This window comes from Bactrocera dorsalis, chromosome 5 (assembly GCF_023373825.1).
Source record: "Bactrocera dorsalis isolate Fly_Bdor chromosome 5, ASM2337382v1, whole genome shotgun sequence".
Lineage (NCBI taxonomy): Eukaryota > Metazoa > Arthropoda > Insecta > Diptera > Tephritidae > Bactrocera > Bactrocera dorsalis.
This window is the reverse complement of record NC_064307.1, coordinates 36,969,639-36,981,109: the sequence shown is the minus strand read 5'-3', so window position 1 is coordinate 36,981,109 and position 11,471 is coordinate 36,969,639. Positions and strand designations below refer to the sequence as shown.

At 31.4% G+C, this 11,471-nt stretch overlaps 1 protein-coding gene across 1 annotated transcript in view; it reads left to right on the top strand.

Annotated features, from left to right (window-relative positions):
• Window positions 1-6,217: 6,217 nt before the first annotated feature.
• Window positions 6,218-11,471, top strand: part of LOC105228966 (FMRFamide receptor) — a 32,538-nt gene continuing 27,284 nt past the window's right edge. The window contains 2 exon segments of the mRNA XM_029552537.2: window positions 6,218-6,351; window positions 9,074-9,392. The gene's annotated coding sequence lies outside the window, so the exon portion shown is untranslated.

Sequence of the window (11,471 nt, the reverse complement as noted above, 5' to 3'; positions counted from 1 at the left end):
TGGATAAAATTCGTGGGAGGCTGAGCTTTTTCTGATTCGCTGCAAATTGGCTAGATAAATTTTGATTTTTCGTAGATACATTCCCCAACTTTACTTCATCACCCAGAAAAATTTTTAATCTGCAGGGAGAACAAGAAAATTCAGGATTTTATTTTTTATTTTAGCATAGGCCTCATTTTCTTACTGTTCGTGACACAGTTTATAAGATTTACATGCTTATAACCTTAATTTCAGTATATAATGTGTGATATTTGAATGAGTATATGTGAGTATATAAGCTAATATACTAGTGGGTAGGTAATCATGCTGTGAAATAGCGCCGGAAACTCTGATTCTTAGAGAGCATACCTTTTTGCCTTTTGTTGTCGAGATTCCAGCGGGAAATGCAAATTTTCGGATTACGAGTCATCTTAAGAAGGCAAATTATTTGATGAAATTAACTTCAAATATGTTAATATTCTAAGAATATACACCACTTAATGAAGACGTCAGTGACATTGGCAGCGAGCGAACATTCCTTTTAACTTAGGGTTGAATTAAAATGATGAAATTAAGTGGGCGGCGGTCGGAAACAGTGATTTTTGTTAATAATAATATAAAATACTAGATAGAAACTGGGATATTAAACTTTGAATTTCTTCATAGAAATCAATTAAGACAGTTAACCTTATAAAATGTGTTAAGTAAAACTGTTTCGTAATCATTTTTATTTACTTATTGGGTAAATTATTGCCAGATCAATAGTTCGATAATGTCTCAGCCTCAGTATGCAACTATTAAAATGGTAATTCAAGCAGTTTACCTTTAATTTTGAAATTATTGCTCACAATAATGTTACTTCACTTTTTTGGTTAGTTGCACACCGATTTAAAAAACAAACTTTGTCATTTATGCCAAAAGTGAAACAAATTATATCAAACGTGGAACTCAAACAACAAAATCAATACAATTTCGCTTCGAAAACAATTTCAACTTTGACCTTTGTTAATGTAGGTATGTAAGGGACTGATGCTTAGGAATGTTATTCATACTTCATTGATGGGGGCACAGACATCACAAACCGCTGGCGGATAGAAATAAAATTACAACTTCTCAATTTTCATTCGAAAAAAGCTATTCATATATGTATGTACATAAGGGTGTCCGTTATAATTTTTTTTTCAAAAGGTCCCTGAAATTTTAGTTTTTGTACGAAAAAGAATACAAAGTAAGTAAGCTCTTTACTTTTTATTTATTTTATACGGAATTTTTTGACATTTCGTAATAAGTCCTTTCTCTCCAAAGCAAATAAATCTACAGGATTAAAAATGTGATACGCGAGTACAAAATTGTATCACCTACCAAAATTGTCTAAATGATTAATTTAATACGTATAAATAATGCATTTTTCCAAAAGTTATGCGCAGTTAAAATAATGCATCAAATATACTACACCATGCCGTATGAGCAACACAGAATGTATAAATCACTTGTATAAATGCTCTGTTATTTAACGTATTCCTTAAACTGCATGTAACTAATAAAAGAATGGTTTCTGAAATTTTTGATATAGATTGTTTGTGTTAGAATATCATTATTTCAAGGTTTTAGGTTTCCTTGCTTCATGAAACGGAAAAGAAATATAACTTAGCAGGGTTTAAATTGAAAAGAAGTTTTTCTTTACGTTAGATCCTTAATTTTGGAGTAAAAACTGAAACTTGAGGGTACGTTTACAAAATGATAATTAATTTGGGAAATAACAGACACCCTAATGTACATATGTACGTTATTTGTATACTTCGCCTTGCAATGGAGAGAAGTATAATTGACAATCACCATTTCATCACGATTCGACACTTGGATTGACTAAAAAGAAATTCTATCTCCTATTGCGATTATTGATAGCTGCATAGTTGACATAACTTCTGTTGATGACTGCTAAGACGTAACGAATTAAATATTTAAAATATCAAATAAATAATAAATTTAAAAATTTCAAAAAAAATTCTGGAAGTTCGTTTTTCTTCAGCCTTCTTACTATATATAACCCCTTAAGTTTCTGTGTTCTATGCAGACTTCTACGAATGCGTTTGCAAACAGATCTTTGTCTGATTTGGTTCGAACCATGCGGGGATGACGATTTTCTTTATACATACGATTTTATTTATCTTGGATCCAAAAATTAAACTTTTATTTTTCAGCTTCGATTATGGATTTAAAAATTGGCAATCTAATTTCATTGAGCATTAAATTTAAATTTTCAATCGGCTGTGGTCACATACAGTCAGTAGGATCCGCTGATGCGTTTATGTAGTTTAATTTGAGGACTTCAATTAATATTCATTATTAGTTAATATTATCTACTCTAAGGCATGCAAAATATGATTAATGAAAACCGATTTTAATTATGATGCCTGGTGACGCTGTTGAAGACAACTACTGCCTGTGTGGAAGAAACACCATGTAACACAGCAGTTTTGTGTTAAGTTCACCCAAAACAATTCTCAAGTGTTAAAAGTGCCAGCAGCTGACCAAAATGAGGAAAAAGCACGTTAACAAAGCAATATCATATTTTAATATCGACATAAAAACTTAGAGAATGGACATAAGCTACTGTTCAAGAAAATTAGATTATTCTGTATCTACTATTATGCACTATCATATTGCAGAGCCAAGGCTTGATCCCAATTTCGACGAACCAAAATATCTCGATAGGTCTAAAAATCACTTTTGCACTGCTGTAGGAAAAAATCAACATTTTTTGCAGGGTATATGGTAAAAGTAAAGAAATTATAGCACTTATTTTCATAACTTTCATTAATTAATGTGTAGCCACAAATCTTAGATTAATTTTTTGTGTTATGCAAGCAAATACCAGTTTCTTCTCGTGTTGCCTTAAAAACGCCTAAGTAAGCAAAAGAGTTTGTATGCTTTCTCTTGGCGACCTAAAAAAATAACCTTTTCACCCTTTCATCTTACTTTTATGTCTTTTCCCAGTTATTTTTATAAGTTCACCCACCAAAATAAATAAATTACAAAGGCTTCGCCGCCAGCGATTCAGCGAAAAAGATCTGAAAATCGATTTAGCAAAATAAAACGGTTAATATTTCATATAATAAAACAAAAAAATGAGTATGAGAAATTTACGTATAAAACTTTTTCACCGCCCCTTTGCTACTGTGGAAAATTTCGGCTTTGCCATAATAAAATAAATCCGCTTAATTTGCGCTATTGACCACTGACCCGAGGTTTTCTCAGAATTTCCTCTTTTTCTCTTCACTGAATTCCACAAATTAATAATGAAAAATATCCGCTTCAGTATCGGTGTTGTCATTTTTTGACTGCCAATACGCTTTAAGCGCCAGTTTAAATCTAATTCAGTCTGCTTTTTATGAACTTGCGTAAACTTTTTTTTCCATATGCGCAGGGATACCAAGCCTACAACGAAACTAGTGTGAAGACAACAATTACTGAAAGGAAATTTAATGAAACTTGCTTGGCTGACGTGACCTTTTACTGTTTTTGCTTTCTTACTATCCAGACCAATATCTTCGGTAATTTGTTTCTGAGCGTGAGAGTGTAAAATTTTGTGCAGTGGTTTTGTAAACATGCCGTTTTCATGCGAAAATATTACCAACAATTTAATGCTATGGAAAAAAATTTAGTTTAATTATAAAGATAAGGGTTTGGCATTATGTTTTGAAGTTGATTTCGGGCAAGTGACCTCCGCAGTTGGCTTGAACAAATTTCATTCGAGAGGCCTGATAGTTTTCACTTTGCCAAAAGTTTACTGCAATAAATTGATTGCTACCTAGGCTTTATAGATATTCATTTGAGTCTGAACAAGTCATTAGTCGTGGCTCCATATTGTTCCAAATTGACTGTAACGCTATCGTAGGCATTAATTTTGAAGAAATATGCAGCAATGATTCCCTCTGCTCATAGAGCACAGCAGACAATGAATTTTTGAGTATCAAAGGCACTTGAAATGCGAAATTTATTTTTACTAACGTATACATTCTACAAAATTCACCATTGAAAAAAAAATTATCTTATGAAAATTGGGATCGGTGGCCATCTCGTATTGAGCTCATTTAACGAATGAGTCACGCGCCGGATGGTCCATTGCCTTCAATACTAGCCTGAGTTAAATTTTGTTAGCCCGCATATCATAGCCTTTCCGTAAAATCTTCAAATTGTTGCACACCTTAGTCGATATGTTCATCGGGTATTTTTCTCTACGTATCTTCATAATGCATTAAAGTTAAAGTGGTGCGAAATCGAAAGATGTTTACCGACTCTGCTGAGAGATTATGTCAACTTAGTACTGGATTAAGCCGGCAAACTTTATTCCAGAGTAAGTCTGTTCCTTATGAAATGACAAATTAAACATTGAAATTAAATTGCCACCTCATAGAAGACAACGAGTCGAAATTATTAAAATTTACTATCGAAACTCGGAGTCAATGGCCTCAACTTTAAGAGCCCAAGGTCTCATTTATTGTCGTCATAATCGTCTTTTCAAATGAACAATTGAACGTCTAGTGGAAAAATTTTAATCCACAGGCACAGTAAAAAATCTTTCCATACCAGTGAGTCAAGACAGTGCCAGTAGTGTCGAAAATATTTCTGTTGCTAGCGGATCAACTGAGAAACACCCAAATCAGTCTCTCACACGTCGTTCTCAAGCGTTGAGCATCTCTGTAACGTCATCGTGGCGAATTTTGTGATAAGATCTTGGCCTACATCCTTACAAGATGAAATTAACGCAAAACCTGAAGCCGCTTGACCACCAGAATCGTCGTGTGTTCGTGAATTGGGCTGAACAAAAACTAGAAAATATTCTGGGTTTTCATCGAAAAATCATCTTCAGCGATGAGGCTCATTTCTAGCTGAATGGCTTCGTCAATAAGCAAAATATGTGTTATTGGTCAGGCAGCCATCCACGCATACGCCATGAGTCACCATTGCATCCAATATGTTTAATACAGGGCGGTTATTTTCCGATTTATCCCATTTTCCCACTATGTCGAGTATTGCCGAAAATGTGTACGGAAATGTTTGCACTAAAATTTATTATTTTAGGTTTTGCAGTTTATGAGAGCTGTACCCAAAACCTACACAATAGTAAAAATTATTTCCAATCGTACATGGGATTTAATTAACTAATATTTACGCATGATAGTAAGATAACGATAATAAATACTTTAAATGTGAGCATAAACATACTTAGAATTCGTTACTAAGGCAATGCGAATGAACATTTGAAAGCATGAATGAAATTTCAAAACAGCTATTCAAGAAATTGAGTAAGAGAGCGAAGGAAAAAGAGCAAGGGAGAGTCAACACATTTCGAATTTGACTCAATATAATTGTTGCTAACCATGAAATACTGCTCAAAAGCAACATGAACGAGTTGTTGCAACTCAGCGGTGACGTCATAGTGAAAAGCACATGTCAACAGAGAAGAAATGCTATAAAAGAATATTAAGGTTGTTGAGTGTATGGCAGATACCTCTTTAGAACAACTTGTCAACTTTATACGAAGTGTGTTCAAAAACTAAGGGTAATTTGCAGTTTTTGAAAAAAGAGTTATTAATTTATCTCCATTAATGTTGTTGGCTTCAAAAAATACTCTATTCATTGGTAAGAGCTTATGACAGCGCTTATTCCAATCTTCAAAACATTTTTCAAACTCTATTTTCGGTTTAGTCTTTAGTCCTTTCCTCGACTTCTATCTAACTCCTTGAAGCTCTCTATATTTTTGGAAATCGGAAAAAGTCACACGGAGCCAGTCTCTGCATGCGGACAGGCAAGATAGCAATATCAAGTTTAAAGAGAATATGAAGGCTTTCACATTTTTAAAAAGTGTTCAAACAAATTTTATAAGATCGTAATAAAAATAATTCTCAAATAGAATAAAAAGACGACAAAAACTTTCTGATTTTGATGTTAACATTAACGTATTCCTGGCGCATTTAAAAAAAATTGAGTATTGAAATATTTCCAAAAGTTTATAATTGTTTCATTTATATATTCTCATTCATAGAAAGATATCCTTTATCGAATGCGAGATGCTTGTTCGAAAACACGCTCTCACGTAATTTGTGGTGCCCCATAAAACCTCTATTGCGGTTGCGCTGTGCTCCAACAATGTTCGAACAACCACACACAATCGTCGCTAAATGCCGGCGGTTAAGGATCTTCGAATTTGTATTTGTCATCAGTTGGCTTCCAACCTCCGACAGCGTCAGTTCGTTTGCGAACTGTGTGAAAAGCGAATTCGGACGCAACGTTTTATTCGAAAATCTAAAAAAAGCACAAAAAGTCAAAAACGAAACGGAAAAGCGTCAACGAACCGCTGTGCGAGTGGTAATGTGTGAAAGGCTACAAAGAAATTAATTATATTTTGGTGACTCGTGGTTTTACAGTCCACGTTCGCTTGTGGTTTAACAGCGCTGTGACATTTTGTACATACTCGTATATAAAAGAAAATCGTAAAAATAAAACGAAATTGAGAAATGTGGTGCACCGCCGTAAGCGGGCCGCGTTAGTGTTTGTTGTAATGAGGATTTATACAAATTTCGTGTTAAATGAGGAAAGCCCGTGTTGGTGACAAGCAATGGCAAGTAATCCGCTCCTAAGTCAACAGTACTCATTAGTTATGTTTTTATCTTATGATTAATGTGTGGTGTTGTGATTTGGATATTGTTGCAAAGGTGTTAAGCGGTTGTTTGCTCGTAAACAGTTCAAGGAAGTTTGTGTTGTAGTAAATTTGGATATATTTAAATCTACACTTCAGTTTTTTGCCTATCTGCTTAGATATTTTAGTGAAAATTAGTATTAATTAATTAAAAAAATTCTTTAATATTTGCATTAAGGTTCCTATGAAGCTCAAAAAACACGCCATAGTCTGCGGTATTGTGATATATGTATATATATTTATTTTAATATAATATAATACAGTATAATCTTGTGTTCATGGCATTGAGTGAGTTAATTAAAAAGCTACAAGAGTGTTCATCAGCTCTTCAGCATACATACTATACATATGTATGTAGCGTTGTTCATATAAGTGGATAAATATTTTTGGATGAATCTGTGCTCACACATACCAGTATACTTACATATACGCATAAAATTATCGCTGACAAATGTTGAAAAAATAAAAAAGTGAAATGTCATGCGGCGTAAATAAGACAACAATAAACCTGAAATAAGACATAATAATTTTAAGCAGCGGCACAAAATCAAATTAAATTAAATCTCATGCGAAAAGATATACTTGCAGTCATATAGCATCATGGGCATAGCATTTGCCCATAAGCGTACATACGTACCATATATATTTAAAGTTTAAGTGTTACTATGTAAGTGTGTAAAATACAAAAAAAAAATAAAAAATAAGAAATATCTAAAAAAAGATATATTTGCTATTTTATTTTAAAAATTAAAAAAAAAAAATATCAGCATAATTTTTTAAATTTCGAAAATAAAGAAGAGCCACAAGTGTATACGATACTAAAAAATAATTCAAAAATTTCAAAAAAATATCTGAAAAAAATATTTTGTATTTTAAGTTAAATATTCGAAAACTCAATTTTTTAAATTTCGAACAAAAAATTTAGCCAGTGTATAATAATACTAAAAAAGAATAAGAAAAATAGCTTAAATAAAAGCATATCGTAATTTATGTTGAAACTTCAAAAAATCTTTTTCAACAAAATTTTTTAAATTTCAAAAAAAAACATTTGACACAAGCACATAATAAAACTGAAAAATAATATAACAAATTTTAAAAAATATCTAAAAAAAAAGATATGTCGTATTTTAAGTGATATGTAATTAAACTAATTTTTTTAAATTTCAAAAAAACAATGTAGCCAGTGTATAATAATACTAAAAAAGAATACAAAAAAAAGCTAAAATAAAAGTATTTCATATTTTATGTCAAAAATTCGAAAAAATTTCAACAAATTTTTTTAAATTTTGAAAAAAGTTTTGTCAGAAGTGTATAATGAAACTAAAGAAAAAATTAAAAATTTAAAAAAATATCCAAAATAAAAATATTTCCTATTTTAAGTGAAAAACTCAAAAATTTTTATTAACAATTTTTTTTTTTTATTTCAATAAGGATATTAGCCCCAAGTGTTTAATAATACAAACAACATAACAAAAAAATATCTAAAATAAAAAATTGCTTAAATAAAAGTATTTCGTATATCATGTTAAAAATTCGAAAAATCTTTTAAACAAAATTTTTTAAATTTCGAAAATAATTTGTCAAAAGTGTATAATGTAACTGAAAATTAATAATAAGAAATTTTAAAAACTATTTAATAAAAAAAATATTTTCTATTCTAAATGAAAAATTCAAAAAAATTTTATTAATACAATTTTTAAATTTTGAAAAAAAAGTTGACAGAAGACTATACAACAAAAAAAAATAAAAAATTTCCAAAATAAAAATATTTCGTACTTTAAGTTAAAATTTGAAAAATCTTTCTAGGCAAATTTTTTTATATTTCGAAAAAAATAAACAAAAATATTTATTTTAATGAAAAAGTGCTGTGTTAGTACACTCATATTCAAGAGTACATAACTGCATGAGTGTGTGATACAATTAAGCATAAAAAAATTAGTTATAAATGCAAATATTTGTTAATATATATCTACCCAACAATATATCTACATAGGAGCAAACAAACAGCGTCCAAAAAAATGTGTTTATAAATCTCCACATCTCTATCTTGTAAACTACGCTAAACATTTGTGTTTCTATTTATCAGCTCAAAATTTATGAAGCAAAAGCACACTAAAAACAAAACCAAAATAAATATAAACGAAATACTAAAAAATTATCGAAACAAATACAAAAAATCAGAGCGAATGTGTAGAACGCCCAACGGTGGAGCTTAGTGTATAATTTTGTATTATAGACTACATACATTTGTATATATACATACATATGTAGATATGTACATACATATATTATGCCATCTATATAATTACTAATGTTTTGAGTATATAATTTAGGTAAATATATATAAGTATATACCTATACAATATATTTATATGTTTAATCGGCTCACAGTGAACGGTGCTGAAAAGTGCTAAAGAAAGGCATTAGTACACTTTAATATACAAATATATCAACACTTAAGAAAGTGTGCTAAAAGCGGCACATAAATAGATATTTTAGTGATTGTGTTTCCTAAGAAAAAAAACAAAATCAAACAACGAAAAAACGCGCGTGTAAAACAGAAAAACAAATTTGAAGAAAAAACGGTGAATAACCGTTAAGTGCTAATGACTTCCCTTGAGGCATTATTTTGTATCCTGCTTAATTTCATGTTGTTCTAATGGCGCTGTGAGGCCGCCATTGTGTTGGAGAGGCGTGAAATAATTGCAAGGTAGGCATAATAAATACCACCTCAAGTGCTGCATAATTACCTCCTGCTTCATTTGGAGCAGCTACTAGCAACTTGCGGACATTAGGTTTTTACTGCGGTTGAAGCATAATAGTTTCCACCATATTTAACCCCCTTCATACCACCATCTCATCGTCATCGCTTTTGTGGTGTTTTCAGTGGCAGCACCGTATTGTTTAGGCGGCAAATTGCTTGTCAGTGACAAGCTTATGCTGTCATTTCGAAAGCGCTTATGCACATTTGCAAACACAAGTGCAGCTGTGATCATGATATTATTCATTCTATCATTTCAATTTGTTTGTCAGCAGAATATTTTTATTGATTGTGAAAATCACATGAGGTTTCTATTTAATAATCAACTTTTTATGACATTATATTATATTTTTATATTTTTCCATTCGTAAGAACGATCAATTCCTTAAACAAGATACGTTAACTTCGCTTGCACCCAAACAATAACATCCTTCACAAATAGAAAATATTTTTTACTAGAACTAGATTATTGCTCATAAGGTTTTGTGGCAGCTACAGGACATAGTAACTAAATCCCACGCCAAATTCCATGAAGATATCTTGTCAAATGAATTTTTTTTTCATTAAAGTACTTCATATCGATCGTTGATTTGTATGATATTTACATATATGCTATAGTAAACCGATATCAGAGGTTTCAACAAATGAGCATCTTTTTGAAGAGAAAAGAAGATGGGCAAAATTTAAGATCGATATTTAAAAATTGAGGGACTAGTTCGGGTATATACAAAACAACAGACAGATGGAAATGTGTAAATCGACTTAGCTATTATAATAATGCTAATATTTATATATTGTATATACTAATATGAGCAAAAAATAGTAAGACTTTTTTCATAATTTTATAATTCTTAATTTATTCTTCAAAATCTATGTCGTCCCGCTCCAAGTAATCACCCTTGACCACAATACGCTTGTCTAAAGATTTTTTCCAATCCTCGAAACAGTTATTAACGTAAATTTCTAGAATAGCTTTCAATGGGTGTAGCGATTTTTGTTCGAGCAGCGAGAAGTCGCACGGAGCTGAATCAGATGAATATGGTGGTTGTAGCACAATATTGGTTGAAAATTTATCGAAAAACTCACGAAGAATCAATGCAGTTTGTGACGGTGCGTTATAGTGGTGCAAAACCCAAGAGTCTTCGGCCCATAATTCCGACCTATTTTTCGATTAGCTTTATTCAAACGTGGCATAACATACAAATAGTATTACTTATTGACAGTTTGGCTTTGAGCTTTGACCTGCCTTAGCGTGACTTTTTCATCTGCGGCTCACCTTTGCCATCATATTCGGTCGATTGATCGCTTGTAACCGGGTTATAGATCAAAGTCGTTCACAGATCCTTCCGATATTCCAACAATGCTAGTATGATCTCTGACTCTTAATTGCCGATTCTCCAGCACGAATTCCTTTACTTTGTTGACGTGTTGATCATCAGTTGACGTTTGTGGCCGCCATGAATGCTGTTCGTGGTCAACGCGTTCTTAACCCTCTTTGAATTATTTGTACCAATCAAAACACTTGCTCGCACCAGAAATTTCATTCCGCACACAATATTTAATAGAACTTATGTTTAAAATAATTTCAATCATCGTAAAAATCGTCGAATGCACTTTATGTACTTCAGAAAGATAGGCGTAAACTAAACACTAATGATGACTAATGGAAGAGTCTCACGCCCATACTTTTTTATGATTTATTATATAATATATGAGTATAATAATTAGTTGGAGATATATACTAGAAGGAGAATGAGTTTCGTTTTTGTATTCAATTTTCTTTTGTTTTCTGTATTATTTATGCCGTTCTCTCGTTTTAATCAATCAATCAATATCCTCAGTCAAGTCACAAGAGAAAATTTGGAGAAAATATTTTTCTTAGAATTTCTTAGAATTTCTTAGAAATAACTTAATGACGTGTTATTCATCAAAAATATTAAAAATTAAAATCAAAACACATGCATCTATAGATAAATCAATTGAAAAATAGTGAGCTTTGCAAAATGAGCTCGAAATTTAAGAGATTGG